Here is a 24,802-nt window from a genome sequence, read left to right as displayed (position 1 = left end):
TGGCACCTACGGCTGCCAGATTACATGACTGAGGGAGGAAATACCTGTAACAAAACTCTTGTGAAAGCTACATTCTGGAGTCTCTTTATCTCTCTGCTCTCTTCTTGTGGCACAATGTCTGTGTCCTAGATTTGTACCAAGACACTGGGAAGCTTTGGTGGCTTGTCACATCCAAGCTCTGGACACCCTCCTTCCTTCTAGCATGGCATTGCTTACAGCTGCAGGAAATCTGTCAGTGTGCCAGGTCTTTTTTGTCCTGCTTTCTGTCTCTCAAACCAAGCAGTGAAGGGTCAGAGTTGCTTTTCCAGAATCAGAACAGCTTCCTGTGGAGCAGTTTGTTACAGGCTGTGGTCCATGCTTGGAAAGGGGGTCTAGGGCTAGTGGCTCAGGTCACCAGGACAAATCTTATGTAACCCGTGTTCTGTGGTGCAAAAGAGACCAGCGTTTGGGCAGCAAATCAATAGAGAGGATATTTCCATCAGCTCAGTTCACTTATTCTCTTTCCCCTTTTCATGACTACTTTTCCTGCTCCTCTTTATTCTCCACCATCTCCTCTCAGGCCCGACTGCTTTTGTTATAAGGTTGAAGGGCAATGCCAAGTGAGCACATTAATCTCATACATTTTCATGAATATCAATTACAACTTAGATGCCAGAGGATTTTTCTTACTTTCATCAGAGTCGAGGCCTAATTCTTTCTACAGACCCTGTCTCAGGTAACACCTGGGGGTGTTTTTCCAAAGCCAAGCCTGCCATCTCTTCTTCCCACTCCCTCCTGCCATGCTGAGAGCCTTTTGCTTTTTTTCCTGTATTATCTTTACATACAATGGTTATCAGGAAAAGCCATTCCCCTTTCTGCCCTTGAAAGGCAATATCCACACAAGCTCTCAGGCAGAATTTGGAGTGTAGAATCTCTGCTGTTCAATTACCATGGAGCTTATCTCTTTCATGTGTGACTAGATGTTGTATTTTTTTTTCCCAGCCAGACTGAAGTTTAAAAGGACAGAAACATTTCTAGTGCTTGAGCTGGAGGAAAACATCTGGTGTTGAAATGTGCAGTTTATGGACTCCTGGGAAATAAGGCTATTTCAGAGGGAATAAATGTTTCTTCTGTTTTGTAGTCTCTGTTGCACTCTTGGTTATCAGATTCAGATCATCATGAAAACAAAAAGGTCAAAAGCATACAGCAAACTTTACATCTATCCTTTTCTACACATGAAAACATCTTTTCCTTTCATAGAGTCCATTTTTACCTCCAGTAAAATAAACTCTGACTGTCTGGCAGCAGAAGTAAGGCCAGAGAGTGCTGGCAATAAATCCCAGGTATTCTTTCCTGGAATTATGAAAATGCCAGTGAACTTTACTTATGGGTTAGCATTCCACTTTGCTGGCTGCTCTGCAGAAATCAAGCAAAAAGGCAAATCCACCCAAAAGGGATTTTAGTTTAAGCCAGTGTCTCCCACACTTAGCTCGCTCAGGTACCGCTGCTGTAGGAGCACTCCGGTAACCGAAGCAGCAGCTCTCCCTGCCACCTCCAGTGCTGCAGCTCGTCTCCTTGGAGGAGATCAAGATGCTCAAGTCTCCTCTGGTAAGCAGACAGCAAAGCAGTGGTCTTGGCACATTCCCTGCTGTGGGAGCTTGGGTGCTGCTTGCTGCTGAAACGCTAGTCTGAGTGATAAATACCAATGATGATTTCAACTGTGTCTCACAAGAACAGTCACCTGACCCTTTTTCAGTCTCTTCCAGATACACTCCTAAGATGGCTGAGAGCTGGAGAGTGTCTGTTACATGCACACAGGCTGGGCAAGTGAAGAAAGGGGAAATATATGATCTAAGATACATCTATTCATTTTGGGTCAAGATGTGGCAGCGTACCACAAAGTTTTATAGCTACAGATAGTAACAGGAGCAGTGACCTTTAATTATAGCAAGATAATGGGCACTGCTGTAATACAGAAACAGCCAAAAATAAAAGCCAGTATAAAAACACAAAGTATCTCAGAATGTGATCACATTTTCCACTAATGGAAAACATAACTCAGCTCTCTGCATTACTGAGAAATGTTTTCTTTTACAGATACTAAGGTTACACTTAGATACCGAGTTGGTGTGGTTTAATTCAAGGTACCGTATTAGACTCATAAATTCAGAGTAACCAGAAAACTCTGGATATTTCCACTTTGATTTAAGCTAGGGTTATTAAATTTTGGTTAAGTTTGATTTGATTTGGTTTGAGGTTGAAGTAAATGAAAGCCCTCAGTGGAAAATGAAATTTGCTACCCGTAAATTAAAACAAGAGAGACTCTTCAATGCATTTACTTTAGCGAGTAAGCTGGTTCTGCAGATGTGGAGGGTGAAATGGTGCTGAGGCCCTGATGTCCAGACTCTGCATGTTTCTGGGGAATTGTTTTAGGTTAATTCAGTTCTGTGGACCGAGGGCCCATTAAGGACTGGGGTGTTATTGCAGCTCATCTGGTGGTTTAGTTTCATCCAAGAGGAGTCTGGAATGTATGCTCTGAGACCACTCCAGGGATGTCACCCAAAGCAAAGTGAGAATGGGCAGGACAGTTGAAAGCATACGTCTGATTTGGACTAGGAATGCAGTTGTGGTTGCCTTCTGGCTACCTAAATGGTCTTTGTGTGTCAGAAGGGCTGATGAGAGCTCCTAATACCTCACTTGAACCCCAATCTGTGAAGTGATTGGTGCTGGGGCTCCCGTGTGAGCAGGCATTGTAATGTCTGGGAGCTCCCAAACCAGCTCATTCAGTTTCTTTTCTTGAGGAGAAGCTTTCCCAAGTTTCTGATATTTCTTCTGTGAATTGAAAACACTTTGGTTTGCTTTCCAAATTTACCAACCTGTAGCTAAAGCTGCATTTTATGCCTGGAACTGAGCTTGATTTTCCTCTCAGAGCAAGTTAAAATGTCCCACTGGAATTAAAGCGCTGACCCAAGGTAGGAAAGGACTGCTTACAGCTCAAAACATCACAAGATAATACAGCCTGTCAAAGCAGACGTGGTTCTCAACTTAGAAATTCACTTTTACAGGGTTTTGTTATGTGTTGGAAGCAAGGGAAAATTCCCACCTGCCAGGTTTTGCTGACAAACTTCCTGCACCTATTCAGATCAAGTGAATTTGTGAACTGTCTCGAGATGCCCCAGCAATTACAAACTGTCAGTGGCAGCTCTATTAATATGCTAGTCAGGACAACCATTACAGTACCAATTACAGAGCGAGCTGAAAAGAAGTTTGAAGAGCCAACTTCTGAGCACTGAGATGCAGCCAGACCCCAGCCCTGCCCCAGAACATATCCTGCCACAATAGGAACTTCTCCATATCTGTTGACAAACTTTGGCTAATGTTGCTGCTTGCTAAAAGGTTTTCTGCCAATACAGCAACATATTGCAGATAAAACCTAATGAGCTGAGTTTAACACAAAAAATGCCATGTGGCTTCCTTACAGTGATGCCCATCTGTCGGCTTAGTGAAGCAGCAGTGTGCTGCAGCTGTACTCCTTTGCTCTTTATCAAATCAAAATAAAGCTGTGCACCCCAGAGTCAGGTATGATAAACAGGCCAGCAAATTGACTTACATGGGTATCATAGAGCTCCTTATCTCTCTCCCTTTTCAGAGCAGCAGAACCAGATGGCTCCTAACGGTGGGTGAAATTTTCTCTGTTATGTTATTGGCATTGAGATGGGGGGACATAGTCCAGAAGTCCACCACCAAAACAACAGATATTTAAATTGGACTGGGACTGAGATTACAGCCTGCAAACAGGACTTTTGAAATTGAAGCAGATTTCATTAATAGCAAAGGAAATGCCTATTTAGTGTGGGTCTGGTGGAACAAAAAAAAAGACACAAAACAATTTAAAAACAAAGAGGCTTTGTGAGCAGCCTCAGGGAACAATGAGGAGGTTGGCCTTCCTCCAACCTCCCACCCAGCTGGTGCAAAGCAACTGGCCTTTCCACACCTCCCTTATTTATCACAGTGGCAGTGGGAATAGGGAAGACTTGCCTGGCCACTGGCTGGTGGCTGGAGGCAGCATCTCCCACCAGTGCTCTCTGCAGCCAGGGGTTCAGAGGAGAATAGTGTTTCTACTGTGATTGGAAGTAGGGCCATTAAGAGGGCTTGGGGATATGGAGCATCTGTCTGTGATAGAAATCGCTGCTGAGAGCAGGATGCCACAGGCTAAAGGCTTCATTTTCTCCTGGCTCATTTTTTTCCTGGTTCACTTGTCAAATGAATCTGAAGTTGAAAATGTAGAAGGGATTTGCTCTTCCTTTAACTGGCTCCTAAACAAATATAGGTACTTTTATCTTATCCATGGTTTTGGCACCAGTTACAGATTTGAGGAACAATCAAAAAGGATGTAGGTTCAAGGTAGAGGCAGTTCTTGCTTGGTACATTGGGAATGGAGGTTTTGTTGGTGTGCACACCATGCTTTTGCAGGTGGCTTTTAAGTTTAGTTGGTTCTAGGTCTCAAAGGGGAATGTAAAAATCCACATTTGCTGCCAATGTGTACACAAGCCCCTTCTATTGCTGGGAACATGCAGCAGATTTGCATGAGGGTTTGCTGTCACCAAGAGAAATGTATGAAATAGAGCAGATTGAAATTGTTTAGAAAGGTGACTGCCAATGAACTTTCTCAACACATTGATGCTTCTGTGAATTTAGACCTATGTGAACATTTGTGTTGTAAGCACGTGTGTGTGGTGGTGTCATCTTTGTGGGCTGTCACCCCCACGTTGTACTAACATTTCAAAGACTGAAACCTGGAGCTTCTGTGTTATGTGTGCTCAGGCAAAGCAGAAAATAAACCCATCATGAATAGAAAACTGACTGAATAGAGAGAAATCGGCAACTTTTGTCCTCAGGTCATTAAAAATGATCTGAATCTACTGTATTTCTGAAGAGCAGGCTACTTATATTTGTGTGCCTTTGCACAGGTAGGACCTACTAGGTAGATAGGAACCTCATTTTAGCTGACCTCTTTTCCCCCAGTGCAAGCTCTATATCCTCCAGGAAAATATGCCCCTGCTGAAGATGAACCAAGACCTGTAGAGATGTTGAAGACTGTTACCAAAGATACCTAATGCTTACACACAAGACGTTTCAGGATTGTTGGTAGCATCAATTGTGGTCATTCCTTGCTGTGTGGATGAGATGGTGAAGGATGTATCCACCTTGTATAGCTGAGGCAGGAGAACCATATGATCAAAGTCAGAATCAGGCAGCATTAATTCACGTTGTTCCTCTTGGTTGTGTCGTGGCTGCCTCCTGTGGGTGTAAAAAAAAGAGAGGGTGCTTGTCTTCAAAAGGGTGTCAGAGCTAAAATGGAAAGTGATGAATTATGTACAGTGAGGTGGCATCTAAATGTAGACAAATGGAGTTTTCTTATTTTGGAAGTGATGACAAGTGCCACGTTGAACTGGTTCTGCTTGAGCAAGACTATACAGTGGTGGACAAAGTTTGCTGGAAAGTATTCTGTGCAATATGTACCCTGGGAGCTGCCTTTGCCCACTGTGTGTGCTGTCACCTGATTTGCAGAAGCAAGCCCTCAATTAGTTTGGGATTCTGAGGCAGCTCCCTGTGATCAGAGTAATTTTATTGCTATCTGACCACTGTTTCAAATTCAGTCCCACTTGTTATGCTGCTACGGTCACACCTCTTTAGCTCTTGCATTTCACTTCCAAGCAGTAAGCTGTATGGAAATCCTCCCTAAACAGAAAGAAGAATGTTGCAGAAATCCAGCCCTTTTCCAGATGCTGCAAGTTACTAAAAGTGTGTTGAACAACTTGACTTTCTTCCTGGTATTTTATTCATGACTGCACTTTCTTCCTTTTAGCCAAGCTGTAGACAAGAGGAAGAACGATCAAGATGGCTGAGTTAAATATAGAGCTGGGGCTGAGACATAACAGACTGTCCAGGGCTCCAGTCGTAAAAGAAGAAAGAAATTACTTCAGAGAGGATTAAGCACTTTCTTGTTATAGAAGTTGTGCGTGATGTCAAAGAGTGGAGAGTATTGAATAGCATGCTAGGAAAAGGAAAATCCTGGGATGCTGACCCAGAAAATGACCACACTGCTCAGTGGTTAACTCAAAATGGAAGAGGAGTTTCATGACTCTCTTTCCTGAACTGGTGACAGCTGTGACAAACTGTACAATGCAGTTACAACTCCGGCTTCATCCTGAGTGTGTGTGTGCATCAGTGGGTAAGGAAAGTCATGTCTTTGTACAGCTACTGTGATGTCCTAGAGGGCGTGAGCTACAGGTTGAACACCTTGTGGGTTGTACTAAAGGAAGAAATACAGCCAGTCTGTCCCCATTCCATAAATCTCTGCTCTGACTTCCTCAGACTTCCAGGAGTAATTTTCTCATGCCAGCTCCCTAACTCCTAATACTAGGAGGCACGAGAAAATTACTCCTGGAAGTATACATGAAACCCTCAAATGGAGAGAGCGTGTCTGGGTGCTGTCTCTGAGCCTCCGTGGAGGCAGAGGTCTGCAGACCTGCTGTGCGTAATCTGTGTCACAGTCACAGGAACCGCATCTGTCATTGATCTGTGTGTACAGCTCCAAGACCTGGTGAGCAGCTCTCTACCTGTGCTGGCAATGTGGAGCTTTCCAAATCTGAAGAGCTAGTCAGCACCAGAAAAGGAGCTTCTGCCAGTGCAAAGGGAGAGACAGGCAAAGGAGGGTTTGGTCGCTGGTTGATGGAGGCATGAGGGCTGGGTTGATGCTACATCTCCATCCCCTGAGCATCCCCTCACTTGCTGCAATGGCAGGCAATCTGCCTTCAGGACTCTGGCACAGGACATGAAGTCACTGCAGCTCTGCAAAAACCTATTGTTGTGGGGATGCTTTGACTCCTGAAATTGTGAGGTGCATGGTTTGTGTGAGTAGAAAAATAGAAGAAACAGTGGCTGCATTGCTCAAGCTGGGAGCTATGTGTCTGGAAGGGACATTGTGTGAGTGGGGTAGGAAATGCTTGGGATTGCTGGGTTAGCTGTGCTGCAGGAGATCTTCCAACTGCAAGAAAACATTGGAAGCAGTTTCCAAACTCTTGCAAGCAAAGCAAGCCCTTGGATTTTGAAGAGGCAAGAAGGACTCAGTCACCTTTTTTGAATCAAGAATGTGAGCTGAAGCAGGAGGGGAGTGATTCTCTCTTCCTACATGGTAAAAGCTTTACTTTGTTTTTAGTATCACTATTAAATTGTGCTGTGATGGATGCAAAAAGGACCCTGTGGTGAAAATCAACCTATTCCTAACCCACCATGCTGCTAGGCACTGTGTGAAGACCTAGAATTTTCTATTGCACACTGGGAATTGAGTAGCTACAGAGAATAAAATGTTAGATCAGCAAGGGACCTGCTCAGTCTGCTGCATCCTCCTCTCTCTACATGAATGTAAATGCCCCTTCTGTGAAGAGAGGCATGAAAGAAAATTGGACATTGAGAGAAAGACCATTCATCTGCTATCATCTGTTTATTAAACTAACCTCAGAATAGTGATGATTAGCAAAATGTTTCATTGAAATATGTCCAATACCTTCCTCTGCAGAGAAACCACTATAGTAAAAGGCTACTTCTGCTGAATGGATAGCAAACTCAACATAAAGCCTATTGACCAATTTAACCCACACATCCACTAGCTTCTAGATCTGTGAAGAAAAGGGGATGCCAGACACTGTTTAATTTCCATTTGTATGTCTCCAGATCTACACGAAAGCCTTTTGCCCACTGAGTTTTGTGCCTTTTATTAGGAATGACTCACTGGAAAATAATGTGTTTCACATTTAGTGACCCTGAGCATTAGAAAAGGGTGAAGAATTGATTTTTTTGGTTTGCTGACTGCACTAGGAATGTGTGAGGAAAATGCCTGTGGGTTGATGCTCCCAGCTTTTTTCATCTTCCCACAGAAATGTAACATTAAAAAGCTAAAAAGGATTGCGTTGGCCCAAGCAGGTTCTTTTGACATAGAACAGAGAATGTTTTGCAGCAAATGTGAAAGTGAATGGCCTAGCATGCTTTACCAGAAAAAAACACCAGTGTGTTTTCCAGTGAAAAACTGGAATCTGTCAACTATCTCAGTGCACCAGGTGTGCACTGTGCTTTGTTATGAACTCTCTGACTCTTGTGCTCACCCCTAACAAACACAGACAGTTCTGCAAGCTGCCCTGTCAGGACAAACACGAATGACTGTACCTATTATGCCTGCTGGACTCTGAAGTGGAGTTGCTTCTGATTGTGCCAGGTGCTATATCACCACCACCCTGCTAAGTCGTGGTGATGTTCATGTTATTTCATTATCAGGATGAGAACACCTGCAGCTCCATCTGATCCTACTTGCTCTGTCGTTCCTAAGCAGCAAAGATTCCTCCACGAGGCACCTCAACTCCCACTTCTGGGCATGAATAAGTTCTGCCCCCCAACTCTGGCAGGTCATCAGTAGAGACAACTCATCATGAAATGGGGACAGCCTGTGCAGGTGCAGTACCTGGTCCTACTGGGCTCCCCTTGTCCTGAGTTGGGAAGAGAGCTGCCACTGCTGCCTTCTCCCTGCTCATTTCCCTCCTGTATCTCTTGTGTTGGTGCAAACCAGCTTGCTTCAAACAAAACAAAAGACTAATGCAGTGCAACAGAGACCATTAATTGCTTGTGCTCATCTCTAGTGAATTACCTGACTGCTACAAATAAGCAGCAACAACAAAATATCTTTGCCAGAACTTTCAGTTTCAAAAGCTTTGACAAGAGGTGGAAATTGCATCCAAAATACCATTTTTTGCAGGTTGTTTCTAAGTTTTAATTTGAGAAAAAGCACCTGGAAAAGAAAGTTTCAAGGCACAAACCCCTAAGATTTTGTGGTTTTAAATTGGAAAAAAAAAGAGGTTTTTGAGTTTTTCAGTGTAACTTCAAAACCAAACTTTTTTAAACATAGAAAGGAAAACGGTTTGACTTGTTCACAAGAATTTCTCTGAAGCCAAGTGACACCTCTGTAGATACTTACATGCCCTGCGGTCAGAGCCTCTAGGTTCTCATTGTTTTTGTGCTCATGGAGTTCATTAAAAGGCTTTTATTAGCTTTCAGCTTAGAAAGGGTGATACAACTCCACATGAAGCTTTTGTGCTGGCTCTCAGGTGAACTGCAACATTTTTTAACAGTTTCTGATGCATTTTCCCATCCTGTATTAAGTAAATAAACTCTCTGAAGTTACCAGCAGAAAGCCTAATCAGTCCTATAATGATTCTTTGTTAAGTTGCCTCTTTGCTTGTTGCCTGTGAAGATGTTTTCCATCGCCTGAGTTCAAGATGTTCTCTCTGAAAGGCCATTATATGGTACATTTCAGGAGATTTCCCATTAAAGACTTTATAGACTTTGAACCTTGGTTATTGAAAGAGGAGGTGTTGCAAACAAGTATCTTGAAAGCCAGGATAGATAACCTTGAGAGCTTCACAGAAATGAAACTGTTCTATTATAAGAGCTCTCTCTCTCACTGCTCTTGTGTACCATCCATTCTGGAAATCTTGGAGAGGGAGGTGCTATTAATTGCAGAGGAGGCAGAAGCATGAATAAAGAATGACCTTCTATCAGGAAAGAGCAAATCACTGAAAAGAGGAAGCCTTGTTTGTTGCAGAGCCGTGCTGTCTTACATGTCCCAGCGTGTTTCTGGCTGGCTCCAACCCGTGCACCAGCCAGCTCCTGAACCTTGATCCTTCATCCATGGAATCAAACAACCCTCAAAGTAGCTCTTGTTTTTTTAGAGGTGAGACATGAGCTCTTCACGTCCATCTTCCCTGTGCAGAGCAGAGGAAGCACAACTTCCCACATCTATTTATAAGGACCGGCTGGTGGCTTCTGCCACATTATTCCAGTAACAGTAAATTTGCCTTCTTGGCTCTTTCCAACAATGGAGTTTCTTTTTCTCTTGTCGTCCTTCTTCCCCAAAGCCGGTTCCCAGCTGTGTTTGCTTAGCCCCATTAACACAGATCTAACACAGAAGTGGCCATTGTGTGAGATTATTAATGCTGTTCCGTTTGCGTGCTGCATGGAGAATCTTATTTCAAACTCACAGGTCCAATTTTCTAGTCCCTCTTTGTTTATTTATCATGCAGAAAACGGCAAGATTCAGCTGTGGGCTGGCTATTCTGTACCTTTTGCCCCATCCCTTCAGCATTGTTTGAAGCTATATGCTTCTTCCTGCCACTCTGAATGTGCTCTTCTGTGTTTGCGCTTCCTTTTGTTAGTGTTGGAGCATGAAGGAACACAATGAAACACTAAATAATATGAGGTCAAGGAGTCAGTCAATGGAATTGATAGGAGGTAAACAGAGAAAATGAGTATAAACCAGCTGCAAAATGAACAGAGGCTGGAAATTGGCAGAGAGCTTTTAGGCATTAGGGGAATATGGCCTAGCAACAGATGCCACAGACTGAATTAGTTTAAGGAGAGAGTTTGATCAATTTCTGTACAATTTTACATGGAAGAGCTACTTGTGATAGCAAGAGTGAGGCTTTGCAACCAGGAAGGTCTCTTCCAGCACTAGTGTGTTGCTCTTACAGTCAGAGACACATACAGAAAATACTGGAATGTACAGTTTTATCTTGGGGAGGAAATATCCAGTTTCCTCTCTGACCCACTGCTGCTTGCTAACGTACTTCATGCTGTGGAGGAACGGGGTCGGCAGGATTGATGGACATGTCTCTCTGGTGGTGTGTTTGGAGCAGGGGATGCTGACTGCTTGGCAGCATAACCTGTGGAGCTCCTTGAGGTATACCAACAGATTCCTATCCTGGTGGCATCTGCCACAAAAGACTGGCTAGTCTGGGAGAAGGTCTGTGAAACAGGAGTGAGCAGGTTGGCTGACGAATTTCAGGTTTAGGATATGTGTTGAACAGTAGAGCAGGCTGCTAATGAAAGGAAGCTGTTCCCTACAGGTTAGTCTTTGCAAGCAAACATCTGCACTGCAAGTAATTTGTTAACAGCATGTAGAACATAAGAGAGTGCAGAGCAGCTTAGTTCTCTAAAGGGAATGAAGAAAAGGATCGAGTACAGATTTATCATCTAGGTTAGATGTAAAGCACCATGTGTGAAGAGAGAATAAATGCCAAAGGGTAAGTGCTGTGTAGATGGTCCTCAGGCTCTCTCAGCTGCCTGAGGTGCATCAAATAAAGATGTGATAGCACTTTCTCCTCCTGAATGCAACAGCTCCTCTGGCTATTGTCAGAGGCTAAGTGTCGTGCCTCTTCCTTCCCTTCTAGCATCCCTACTCATGTTCTTGTCCCTTGGCCTTGTACTGGCTGCAGCATAGGACACCTCACTTGGTTTTGTCCCCTAGACTTCAAATCTGTCTGATTAGTCCATTGAATCAGCTTGAATCAGCTTTAAGGAGGTTGGGGATCAATATGAAGGTGAGCACCAAGGAAGGGGGCAAGAATGGACGAACTTAAACTGGGGGGAGAGGTAGAATGGAAGAGCAAGGGCTCTGGCAGGTTTTGCAGGCAGTCAATGCTATAGCAGCTCAGCCTGTCTTATTGCTCTGCTTATGCCCTCAGCCTCTTTGCAATAATTACACCTCAGGATAGTGGGGATCATGCTGGGGAGGGTCTGCTGCTGAGCTGACATGGCATGCCAGATGTCCCTAGTGCTGACAAACCATACCCATTGTTATGAGTGGTAAAAGCACTTCAGCTGAAGAAGAAAAAGAAGCTGGTGAAGCAAGACAAAGATACAATCCATTGAGAAAGAAAAACCCTGCCATCCCATAGAAAACACATCACATCACATGCTCAGGCAGAGACTTCAGGTTGGCCTAATTTAATCAAATATTCATGTTGCGGTTTTCCCTCGTCCTACTGTGATGGCAGCTGACATCGATCACTGAAAGCCTTTGACAGAGATAATTGTCCTTGTTGAGTCTTGCTTCTATTTCCAAATCCCCCTTTGCAGCATCTTTTCACACTTTTATAGATCTGCACATTTAACTCCCATTACTTGATTCCAGGAGCCTTTAGCTTCTGAAGTTCTGGTGTCTCACAAGAAGGTTGCGCAGGCACATGTTGATTTGAACACCAAACACATCCCCACGGAGCCAGCGTGCAGCCTCCTTTGACAAGTTGGATGTGACATGTATTAACATGTCATGGCACTTTTTTGTACAGATGACAAGTGTGTCACTTTTAAAGAGCTATGAAAAAAAAAAGCCTTCCTGAAATCCTGCCTCATATTATTGGCTCTCCGCTATCTTGTCGGTATTGCTCTCCCTCGTTATGCAGAATCAAATTGGGTGCCTGCAGGATTTGATAAACTGTAGCACTTCACACGTCTGCAATGGACTAACTTGATTACAGTAGTTTAATTCTACTTGATATCAATCAGCTCTGTACACAGCAAGATTAATTATTGCTGTCACTTTGTCAGCTCTGTAATAAGAAAACATAGATTCCAAATGGCAGATGTAAATTTGTTGGGAGCAAGAAGCGCAGTTTGCTTCCCCTGCTCCCTGGGGAGGGAGCAAGCCTCCAAAAGGTGAGCTGACCCAGGGAGGGCTGGAGCTGGGATTATCACCTGCTCCTTGCTGCAGATGGGTGCTTGTTAGTATCTAAGCTGATCCCTCTCTTCTGTCAGCACTCCAAAGCACCTCACATTTGCCCAGGCAGTCTAATTTTGTTCACAGGTATGTGATGGTGAGCATGGAAACGAGCTCCTGCCAAATGTTCATCTCAAGAAGACTGTGCTGTACATGTGCCTCTCTTAAACTGTACCTCTTTATAGTGATTTCCCCTGATCCAGAGTGGGATGTAAAATGCCACCGGATCAGAACAGCAATGATTTCCACCTGTTCTGTGCTGCTATAAATGACTACGCAGGAAAGTTGGCCTGAAAAGCTGCCTGCTGCTGCAAAGGTGACAGACAGAGCTGTTATTTTTGCTTTGTTATTGTGCTTTGGCATTCTAGTGCAAAAGTTGTGTTGAGTTGCAGATAATATTTACTTCTCTTCATTCTCTACTGGTATGAGGTACTTCAGTTATCTTACTGCAAGGGAGTAAGCTGGAGCCTCCACAAGCTGCTCCAACCTGCACAGGGTGTGGAAGGCTCTCAGTCAGGGAGTAGTGGCAACCTCTTTGTTCTTCCAGCTTCATCCTTGGAATAAGGAAGGAGCAGAGCCTGGAGGAGGGAAAAGAAAAAAGTGTGTGTTTTGGTTGGGAAGTCAGATGGAACCTTTTCAGGTCTAATTTCCCCCTTTTGAGGCAAAGTTAGGTAGCACGACTGGGAAAGGAAGAGGCTGTTATTTCATTACACATAGTGTGGTTTTCTAAGCAGATCTTGTCCTTCTGGATTTGTGTCTTCTCACTTGCTGGGTCTGTTGCACCTGCTTGAAGTGGTGCAAGATCCTCTCATTGTGAGTCAGGGAGGATTTCTGTCTGGCTGGTGTTTCACCTCTCTAACTTGCAGGTTGAACAGCAGAGCCACCCAAAAGAGAAGGCCACAGGTTTTGCTTTGCTTCTTTTTTTCTTGAAAAGCTTGGCTATGTGTAATTGCCTGTAAATATAGAGACAAGGTAGCCTTCTAGCAATCCAAACCTTGCATGTCTTTATACTGAAACAAGATGAGGCCACTCTGTTCATGGCAGGTTGCTGAGATTCCTCTCCATCCCCCTGGGCTAGGCTCACCACGGCATTTTCTTGGAAGCTGATCCAGCTTTGCCTTAGAGGCAGATGTGGTTGGATGGGTTTCCAGGCTGCTTGGGCTGCTTGGGTGTGTAGGGCTCTGAAGAGAGACAGGCTTAAAAAATGTTGTATGACAAGTGAAGCTGAACTGAGATCCACTCCCTTTTGCTGGAAGACCTCTAGATCTTGAGTTAGAGAACTGAGTCAAGCACAGACAGAATTTCCATCATCAAATGTTGGATCAGTCATAGGAGAAAGGGTGGAGCAGGCTATGAAGTGCCTCCAAATCCTGGAGCCTGATGTAGATTGCAGTAACACCAGCTCACCTTCCCCCCCAAGAGAAGTGACTACAGAGGGTATGGTCTGTAAGCTGCAGCAAGCACTGAGGCACCAGCCAGGGAAGTCAGACATCTCCTTCATCCTGCATGGAGACTCCCCAGTCCTAGCACACGCCTACACAAAGGCAGCAGCAGCCCTGAGCTGTCAGTCTGTCCTCAGACAGAATCCTCATCCATCAGCAGGAAGGCTCGCCTGGATAAGCCTTCAGTGTCTGGCTTGCATTTGCACCTTACTCTGGCATTTCCTTTGCTCTAAGAAATGCTGTGCTTTCCAGGTACAGTCTTTGAAATCAGCTGGGGTAGTTAGCTTGAAAAGCATTGCTTGGTGCAATTAAGGTCACGAACCGTTGTGTTGGGTTGTCCTAATCATCTGCACAGGCATTTGCAGCCAAAACAGGCAATAATATGAGGTTTTCTATTAGAGGAGAGGCTGAGGTGGAGGGAGCAGTCCCAGGCCTTCCCCTAGGAGAGGCACACAGCATAGGCTGGGACTGATGTTTCACTCAGAGGGATGCTCAGCTTCCTGTGCCTTCCCCCAGTATAACTACTCCACTCCTCTGGAGCCAAAAGTCAAAACACCTCCCCTTCTCTTTTTGCAGACAGTGAGCTGGGTTACCTGAGCAGAGACATAGTTCAAATCCTGGAAAGTTGTTTTGCTTATTTGCAAAACTGATATAGAATTGATATTTAGAATTACACAAGAATCTCCAGATTAAACATTTCTATATGTAGGAGAATGTTCACAGGCTACTTTTAGATATCTAACTTATTTCTTTCTGCTGGCTATATGGGGAGCTGAAGTGCCATGAGTGGTCTCCTGGAAAAGCTGAGATCACCTTCACTGACTGTCAAAAGAACCTTGAAATCTAGCTTGGCTGCCCAAGGTCTTACAGCACCCCCAAACTTGTAATTTGTAGGAATAATTTGTGTTGCAAAATAATCCATAGGCCCACAACTGAAATCCATGACAAAAAGGTTGATAGTCTATCATCATAGGAGGTTCCAAAGAAACATAAGGAAAAAATTCTTCCCTGTTCAGGTGAAGGAGCACTGGCAGGGGCTGCCCAGATGGGTTGTGGAGTCTCCTTCTCTGGGGACATTCAAACCCACCTGGACGCTCCTGTGTGACCTACTCTGGGTGGCCCTGCCCTGGCAGGGGGATTGAACTGGATGATCTTTCAAGGTCCCTTCCAACCCTTGAGATTCTGTGATTCTATGATCTTGTAGCTGGCTAAGAGTCAGGGCTGTGCAAGCTGTGCTCATCCCTTTCACTGACCCACGGGGTGAACTCGAATCTCCATTTTCCCCGAATCCCTTTAGAAACAAATCACACCCCTGTTTGCTGAGTGCATCTCCCTGGTATCCAGGGATGTGATGTGTGGGAATGGTAACTGAAATACTCTCATCAATTCTGTTCTATATTAAAAAAAAGCATTAAGAATCCTGTTTCATCCTGAAGAGACAGGGTGCTGCAGTCTTCCCTGCCCAATGATGCTAGCAAGAGAAATGATGCATCATGCATAATTCCTGTTTCATTTCCTTAATATACAGAGCATATATCACCGTGGTGGCAGGTGGGCCATTATGGACTACCCGAGAGCTGCCTCCAATATGTCACATATGTGAAAGGATGATATGATGAGGATTTTAATGTCATATGATGATCCCATGACATTGTTTGTCAGACTCCTGTTTCGAATTGGTTTGATGTTAAAGCCCACTGCTGATGGTTATATCTGCCACACCACGTAATTCACACTGTGCTTCTCCTCAGTGTTTACTACTTGGTGTCATGCATTTAGAGAAAGTGAATGATGATAAAGTACAGGAATATATTTAGCCTTAACTGTTATTAAATGATTGCTCTTCTCACTGTTTCAGCTGTCACTGGCCAAATAGATACTTGCTAATGACTTTTCAAGCACGCACTGAAACTCCTGAAATTCATCAGGGGCAGTTATTCATGCAGTCAAAATGATATTTTTATGGCAGTGAAAAGGACAAGTAGGGTAGGAGGTGAGGGAAAAAGCACTTGCAGATCATTTAGGAGAACAGCATGAACTCACTAAAATCCCCACGTTCCTCCTCAAGAGCTGTGCTCTGGGCCACGAACACTGGAGCTTTGGAAGGGCCTTTAGCCTGTGCCTTCATCCACTGCAGAAAGGGCTGTCTTCTCACAAGATGGGTGCCAGGGTAACCAGTCCAACAGGCTGAGGTCAGCACAAGCAATTCTTTACCTTTATAAGGGTATTTTTTCCCCTTCCTGTACCAGTGAAGTCCTTCAGCAGTGCCCTCAGGGCACAGGGATCAGGGCAGCAATATCTCTTTGATGCCTTCACTTGAAAGATGGATTGTCTCATCTGAGGGTCAGGCAAGACTTGAACTGGCAGCACTGCTCTGCTTGGAGAAACCAGGGTATTAAGTGTGCTGCAGGAGAGGAGTTAAACTTTTCTTGATATTCCTAAAACGCTTAACTGAACTTAGGCATTAGACTGAGAAGTAGTGGCAATGGTGACTCTGCTGGGCTTTGTTGCCTCCCTCTAAGCTGTTCACAAACCAGCAGCTAACAAAACCCATTTGCACATCTTGTCTGTGCTTTTGTGGTTAGGTGTCAAAAATGTGCTTCTGGTAGTGGTGTTTATTCAAAAAATGAGCTTCTTTAACTTTGCTTGCATTAGCCAAACCTACAAACTTGCATTGTCCTTTGCTAAAATCGATGGCAACTGTTTCTGTGATGAGGTTGTCTGTCAAATATAAACTCAGTAGAGACATCTCTGGTCTTATTTCTCCAAAGCTACAGAAGACTTGTTTTCACTTTTGATTTCAGTAGGACTTGAATAGGTTACCTGTCTGAATGGAAGGGACTTTTCCAGTTGCTTCTGTTGCTCACTTTATAGAGATCTCGATCTTGCCTCCTTTGATGCATTTCTACTGTGAATCTGTTGTTAATGACATTTTCTTTAGTGTTTTTTATAAATACCTTGCCTTTACTGAGAAACACCTTGATACAAATCAGTCATTGTTGTATTAGGGAGCCGTTCAAAGCAATGTCTGCTGCTGCAGGACAGGCCAGTGGCTTGAAACCAGAATTGCCAAAAAGTGTAGGGGTCTCTGTTTCAATTATCTTTTTCCTCCCTGGTCAGAAAATCACTCAAAGTGTATTCACAACAGTCCAGAATACAGGAAGGGGAGGAGGTATTTATCACAGTAGCCTGAGTGCTGGAAAGGGACCATGTGATAAGGACAGAGGATAAAAAGCCATGAATCAATATTTCTATGTGCTTTCTGCTGCTGTTTATTTGAATCCATTTGTTTTGCTGACATATTTCCCAAGTGGCTGGAAATGCTATTTCCTTTGATAACATCAGCAATTGATGTATTTGCTGTACAGCTAGGTGCATCCTAGGCAAAGGGATGTCACTCTGACTCTGTTATTCTGCTTAAAAAACCAAAACCAACTAAAAGTGCATGTTGCCTTTTATGTCCCAGCTCTGCACCCCTGTGTGACAGGCACCGGGTTCTGCCACCGGGCAACGCAGCCCTTGCAGGGAAGGAACTGACAGTCAACAAATTGTTGTTGACCAAGTGCATACCATTATTTTTGTTGCATGAGAGCCCTGGGATTTCATAATGTAAGGTCTCTTGGAATGAATGCCATTGAGGTCAAGCAGGTCTGTTGCTAGATAACAGATACTGTTGGGGAGATTACATGATCAGTAGAGAGAACTTTTAGTTGTTCGTAAAGCTAGAAAGGACCACTGCATCAGCAGCCAGAATGTGTGACCAATTTACTGTGTGATGATGCTTGTAACAGAGAGTCTGCTGCTTCTTTCATTGGAGGTTCTGGAGCATGTCCAGACCCAGGCACTGGAACTGGGAAAGGGGCTGGAGCACAAGTCTGGTGGGAAGCAGCTGAGGGAGCTGGGGGTGTTCAGCCTGGAGAAGAGGAGGCTGAGGGGAGACATGAGCACTCTGCAACTCCCTGACAGGAGGTTGTAGTGAGGTGGAAGTTGGTCTCTTTTCACAGGTAACAAGGATAGCACAAGAGGAAATGGTCTCAAGTTCCACCAGGGGAGGTTTAGACTGGAGATTAGGAAAAAATTTCTAGCCCAAAAGGGTTTTCAAGCCCTGTCCCAGGCTGCCCAGGGAAGTGGCAGAGTCCCCATTCCTGGAGGTATTTAAAAGCTGAGGTGCTGAGGGGTATGGTTTAGTGGTGGCTCTGGCAGTGCTTTGGTAATGGTTGGACTCAATAATCTTAAAAGTCTTTTCCAACCTAAATGAATCTGTGCTTCCATGATTCTACTTATCTTCACTATTGAAAACATATCCCTTAAGCCCAATATATCTTTCCATTTGTTGATTGCAGTGGTGTAACAAATGGTATATATTTACTCTAATATTATTTCAATCTATATGCTTAGAATGCAGAGAATTATAAAAGGTAAAATGTCCCTGGGAACTGATTTGGTCACACTTGGGATAACAGAGAATTTGGTTTTTAACATGACATGGACATAAATACATGTACATAGCAGCTTTGGGCTGATGTTTTAATAAACCCACAGCTCCTGTGAGAACGTGAAACGGATTTTGTTAACCTGAAAACTAGAGTTTGATACACTGTGTAAAAGTAAGAGGAGGCAACTTGTGTTTATCTGACTTCCTTGCAATGCACACTGAGAAGATGACATTTCCACTAGAAACTGCCCAACTCGGGCAGTGGTAATTGTGACAAACGACATCTTGCTTTATGTAAAAAGCACATCTTGCTCTCTCTCATCATTACTGGTATATGGAAAAAGCAATTATATTCTTCCTTAAGATTCAAGAAGAAAAGAGCAGCTTTCCAATGAATCACAGGACTATTTATGTTTTGAGAGGAGTGGAGAGGAGACTGGAATGGCAATAGAAATAATTTCCTGTGTTTTGCCTGCTTTCAGTGACCTAGAAAAACGCTTTTTTAGCCTCTCCATAGTTACCAGAAGATCCATTTTTCTTTTTTGTTTTGTTTTGTTCTCAATGCCTGGCACCCGCAGGAGGTGATTTCTGTGCTCTTTGAGCATTGGATCAGTAAATGGAGAAGAGCACATCCTTTCTTTGTGAAAATGTACAGTCTCCTATAGTTTTCCCTATTCAGGAGCTGCTCAAAAGAACATACCTTTCAAACATAATTCTTGCTATTCAGGAGGTGGCACTAAACAAAGCTGAGGTTGGATAGTAACCTCTTAAAAGGGAATTCTTTCCTTTTCAGTGTGAAGCTGGTTGCATTCCAGTTCAGACTGGCTGCTGCTTCTGCTTTTTGAAAGATGAAGAAGCAGATACCAACATAAAGGGATTCAAACCACCACATGCCAATTGCCATCTGCTTGAATCTTACTGTGCACATTCATACAGGAATTGTGAATCTATGACTTTGGAGTGGTGAGAGTGTGGAAACAGACAAATAACCTGGTATGGTGAGGTTCAATGTCAGGAGACTTCTCCCATTGTCTGGGTTGTTCTTTTTACCCTGTTCAATATCTGCTCAGTAAATAGTGCAGAGCAGAGATTTGTAGCTAGATTACTCTCTTCTCTAGTGCCTGGTGTGACAGAGCCCTGGGACTGGGTTTGTGTTCCCAGGCGGACTCCTACAATAGATAATAAATGGCAAGAGCTTTGTGGTCCCTTCCACCCTGTTGCTCTGATTGGATCAGGCTACATTTCTTTAAGGCAATATGAAAAGTTGGAGAGACTTTCAGGCAAGTTGCAGAGAAGGAAGAACTTACACATAGCAACCTGGGATCTTGTAATCAGCTTTTATAAAAGGAAGGATGCTACATCTATGCTGAAAGGCAAGGAGAAGCCATGGTCCAATTCAACTCCTGGTTGCCCAGAACAGGCACCTGCCCAAAGTGCATTTGCTTTGACTCATACACTTGTTTTTCTTTCCAAGCTTTTCAAGACAGTTCACAAACTCACTGTTTGTGAGTGTATAAGTGCAGGAGCTTGTGGATGTTGCATTTCTATCATTATCTGAAGTGTGTTTTCTTAAACCATCTTTGACAGGTGAATGCAATAGAGAAAATATGGTTCTGGTGTGTATATTGAAAGCAGATGCAGTAAACTGAGTTCAGTGGCTCAGAAGGGGCAGCTGTTGCAAAGTTTGAGATAGAGGATAAATTATGAGGTGCTATTTCTGGCCTCTGGCAAAAAGAAAGGTGGGCAATAGAACATTGACTTGAAACAATCACTTTAAATGATTTTGGAATTGTGTTAGCTGGAGATGTGCTGCATTTACACTGATGGATGAGTCCAGAGGCTGACCTAATTCCCCTTATTTTTGTCATATGGGCTTTCCTTTACCTATTTCACTTGCAGAAGAACTATTTACAGAGAACTTAATTTCCTGTTTGTGAAGGCAACACACCTGACAGGCAACTTGCTACCTTTTAAATTTAAGTAACAGATTACTAAGTATTTCATTCATTTTGTCTAATTCAACCAGTTCCCCTGCAGTGATTTCTTCATTTGTTTTGTGCCTTTTCTTCTTTTTCCACAGAAGTTAACTTCTTTCACAAAGCAGCACATAAAATCTCACCTACAATATGGCAATTCTCATTGCACCACAACAGAGAATGCTTGAAGAAAACGCTATGAAAGAAGAGCTGAAATAACACTGAGCTGAGATTTCTTGCCATACCAGTAAGTAGTCTCTGTGCTTTTCTTAATTATGCATTGCAGCAGTGAGATCTGTAGTAAAATTTCCACATGCCTTAAGCCACACTAATGAATACACATAAAGAGGAGTGATTTGTTTGTTATTGCCCCATGTCCTTTTATTCACTGTAAATTAAGTTCATTCTGTTTATAGTTGCTCCTGCATTGTTTTCAATTCAGTTTGTTGCTTTGTAGCATCTCTGTTATGATTTTGATCCTGGGTGACATTTTCAGCTGTTATATATATCAAAGAAATTGCACCAATGAATTAAGCTATTAAAAAACTTAGTCCCTCTTTTCTAGACTTAGGTATATGTCAAACTGGTACTCTTTGCAGGGTAAAGCATCAGGAATGCTCTGCTAGCTCTGCAGCCGTTATAGTCAAGACAGCCTAAAGTTTCCCTAGAAAAGATTTATGGCTTAGAAATTGTTGTCTGAAAGGAAAACACAATATTTTTGGACTGTATGAATGTGAAAGAGTATTGTCTTTGAATTCTGCTCAGACTTCAAGAGAGATATCTGTGAAGCCAAGTGGACAGGTCTCTGATTTAGAAATAAGATCTGTCCTGGTGAATCAGTCTTGAAGCAGGGAAGGAGCAGCTTGCAAGGAGGAGTGGCACGAGCAGAAAAACTAATTGTCATGAAGCATTATCTGTTAATATTCCTCATTGCTACGGAAGAAACACAAAATAGGATGGGATTTGATTTTTTTTGCACCGTTGGAAGATGACATTTAGAAGGTGCTAGAATTTTAGAATCCTTTAAAAGCCTCCTTCTTCTGTTCTCATTTTGTGGTAAGGTCTATTCAGTGGTTAGATACTTGACAGAAGCAAAGGTGTGAATTTAGACTATTGTACATATGAAAAATCCCCAGGAATGCTTTTGCATGTTTTTATCACGTTTCTGTTTATGTGCTGTCAGGGAGTTTGACATCTTTTTTGCTAAATTTCATTTGGATATTAAGTTAGAATTAGTCTTCAATAATGTTCACTGATGGTCTTGCTGGCTCATTGCTTCCTTCTCTTATGCACTGTTATACATGTAATTTGCTATCAATTAGAAAAAGGTTTGAAGCATGATGTGATGGGAAAAGACGATGGATTTAGTCCTGTACTGTTGTAACACAGTCGCTGGTCATGGATCAAGACCCATTGTTGGTGGGGGCTGTGAAGGAGAAAGGCGATATCTGTCCTTCAGTGCCTGAGATCTCACTGTCAGACAAGAACTAATGAATGGATATGGACAGCAAAGGAGACTGAAGGAAATATGAGCCAGTGTTAGAGGGTTTCAGCACATAGCAGCCTGGCACTTAAGGATTTTATTGACTAATGTCACAGGAGAATTTTAAGGATAATGAGGATGGTTTCACAGATACTTAAAGCTGCCTGGGAAAAAGCACAAAGGTGCCTAAGTGAGTGTTTTAACAAGTGGGAGATAAGGGCTTTTATCCTGAAGGGGCTGGAGGACAGAGTTGGTTTCCTGATACTTAAGACAAGAACTGGATCATAAAGAACCATGAAAGTGAAGCTTGTGATTGATACGCTGAAGAAAGGGGTCCAGAAACTCCAGTGGGGTCTGAGACGGTTTAGTGACATGGTTGGTTTGATGGGTAAGGGGGAAACATGACCACAGTTGTTTAGGGGAAGGGAAAAAAAGGGCACTGTAACTGAGGAAAGAGGAGAGAATCTGCTCAGGAGACACCTTTAGATGAGTGAGAGAGTATGTGTGCCAAAATGTTACTTGCACCAGTTTCCGTGAATAGCAGGATGTGGGACACGAAGGCCCAAGCCAGGGCAGCACCTGGGTGGGATGATGGGCCTGTACCCAAGAGGAAAGGGAAGAAGATAACATAGTCAGTCTAGAGGGAAATTAAAAGCTTTCTTTGAAGTTGAGCTTGCAGTTTTTGATATGTTGAGATTGCATTACTGCCAGAAAGGAAGGGAGGAGGAAAGTTAAGCTGAGCACACAAACACCACCTGGGTGGGGGAAGAGAGGCTGAAGGGAAGAAATAAGTGAAAAAGTAGGAAGAAAATTAGAGAGTACCAAGAAAAGAAGCCAGGCAAGACAAGTTTGTGCATGGTGAATGATGCCCAAGCTCTGGGCAGACTGAGGAGGATGAGGCTTAAGTACTGATTGTGAGGTTTGATTAAGATAAAGCCACTCACTGTGCTGCTAAAATCAGTAATCATGAGGGCTAGAGGCTGGTATCTGTGTCTGATCCTTAGCTAACAACACTTTCAAATCTCTTGCATTTGTTATTTCTGTGTTTGCCTGTAAAAATCCTTGCATTTGTGTGATTCCTTTCACTCTAAAGTAGTTTACAGAGGAGGTATGAGTTAGGCTGGCTGAGATTTTGGAGTGGATCAGAGCAAGTGTCAATGCAGAATGGAAAGAGGAAAGTGGCACACCAGGTCCTGCAGAGTATGTGGGTGAACCTTCCTTTAAGGACTGAATTGAAAGCTGACCAAGAAACCATGCAGACTGTCATTAAACCCTTCCCCATCATGACAGCTTAGTGGAAAGAAAAGTTTTAATGGGCCAGTATTTCCTCACTTATAGCTATAGAAAGATAGGAGTCCAGTTTAAAACTCAAGATACAGTGAAGCCATGCATTATCTTCCAGCAGGAGGAACTCTGGATGGCATTTTTCCATTTTCTGAGAAGATACCAAGAATGAGGAAGTTGATAGCCGGTATCTAATACAAACCACAGACTGGGCACCAGTTCTTCTGTTGCTGTGTGCTGGTGGTTCACACCAGCCAGATATGTGCTATGCAAATGATTTTCTAGAATGTCTTGGGTGTGAAAGCAGATGAAAGATGTGATGGGGAAAGCTTTCCCACTGCCTGATGAAGCTGTCCTACAAAGGCCTGTTCTTGAAGCAGCGAGAGAGGTGCTGCCTGATGCCTAAAGGCATGGTGCAAGACAGTAATCAGTAGTAGAGTTCTCTGTGAGAGGTGCTATGTGTTCTCTTCCCCTTCACATACTATTTTTGCTTGAGCAATGATTCTTCCTCCCCGCCCCAGTCTTCCTTCCCAGATTTTCCCCTGAAAAATTCTCCTGTGGCTATCACAAATGTCATCTAAACCTTCCAGTAGTCTGCTGCTCACTACTGATGAGGATGTATCACACACACATAGCAAATATTTAAGCAAATACATGACTCATGTGGATTTTTTTCCCTACAGTTTTCCTGAATTGTTGCTCAGAAAACGTTCCTCTCTGTGTTCAGCCCTGCAGACGACTGGCTCCACCTCTAGGCCAATGACAGTTGGTTTTACAGGGTGATCTGCCCATTGCTGTTTATGCTGTGTTTTCTTCTACTTCCCTTTTGTAAAAATCAAACCAGAATGTTTTGCCACATTGATAGATCTCTGCGACTGGCACAGTGCTGCTCTTACTCTGACCTCCAGGACATCTAGCAGGAATGAAAGTTTTCATTCTATTCATTCCATCATGAAAAACTCACAAATACTTCCTGAATTTTATACTTGAATGTATTGGTAATGTCCCTTTAAAAAAAGTTCCTCGCTGCTGAGAAAAATCCTGCTGGCATCAGTTAATATCAAAATCCTTTTCACTTAAAAAATAAAGAAGTCTAAAATCTACACATCTCTGTATTTGCATTCTCAGCTAAAGTGCAAAGGAGAACCTGAATCGAGGATGAAAGCACAAAAGCTTTGGCAGATTCTCTAAAAACGTTACTGAATGTACTTTATTACGTAGCCTTATTTTACTGAAACCAGAGTTTTCATGCTCGTGCATATTCGCTGGAGGCATTGTGAGAAAGGAATGAAATAATGGTACAACAAACAAAATCTGCTCTGAAAAGTCTCGAGTTTCCTTTTTACTTCTAGTCAAGAAGCACTTGTTTGATAAATGGGCACTTTTAGAGAGCTTACAATAGCCTGCACACCCGAGCGGAGGCGGAGGCTGGTGGAAGATTACCAGCAGATAATGAGGCAGCTCGAATCAGAAAACACGAGGAAACAGCAGAAAATTTACATGCTGCTTTACTTCTTCGTTTTGCATTAATAAACCTGAGGCTCGTGTGTTTATTTCCAAATGCTCCCCTATAAGCCCGTGTCGCTGCATGTGCCC

The 24,802-nt window shown here is 43.3% G+C and overlaps 1 long non-coding RNA gene across 1 annotated transcript in view; it reads left to right on the top strand.

Moving 5' to 3' along the window:
• The window catches only part of LOC133625977 (uncharacterized), a 130,367-nt gene that overhangs the window by 103,438 nt on the left and 2,127 nt on the right, over nt 1–24,802 (top strand). The window contains exon 2 of the long non-coding RNA XR_009819200.1: nt 20,544–20,686. This is a non-coding gene — a long non-coding RNA (uncharacterized LOC133625977). The remainder of the gene's footprint in view (nt 1–20,543; nt 20,687–24,802) is intronic.

The sequence above is a fragment of the Colius striatus genome, chromosome 8 (genome assembly GCF_028858725.1).
Source record: "Colius striatus isolate bColStr4 chromosome 8, bColStr4.1.hap1, whole genome shotgun sequence".
In the NCBI taxonomy this organism is placed as follows: Eukaryota; Metazoa; Chordata; class Aves; order Coliiformes; family Coliidae; genus Colius; species Colius striatus.
This window is presented reverse-complemented; position numbering and strand designations above follow the sequence as displayed.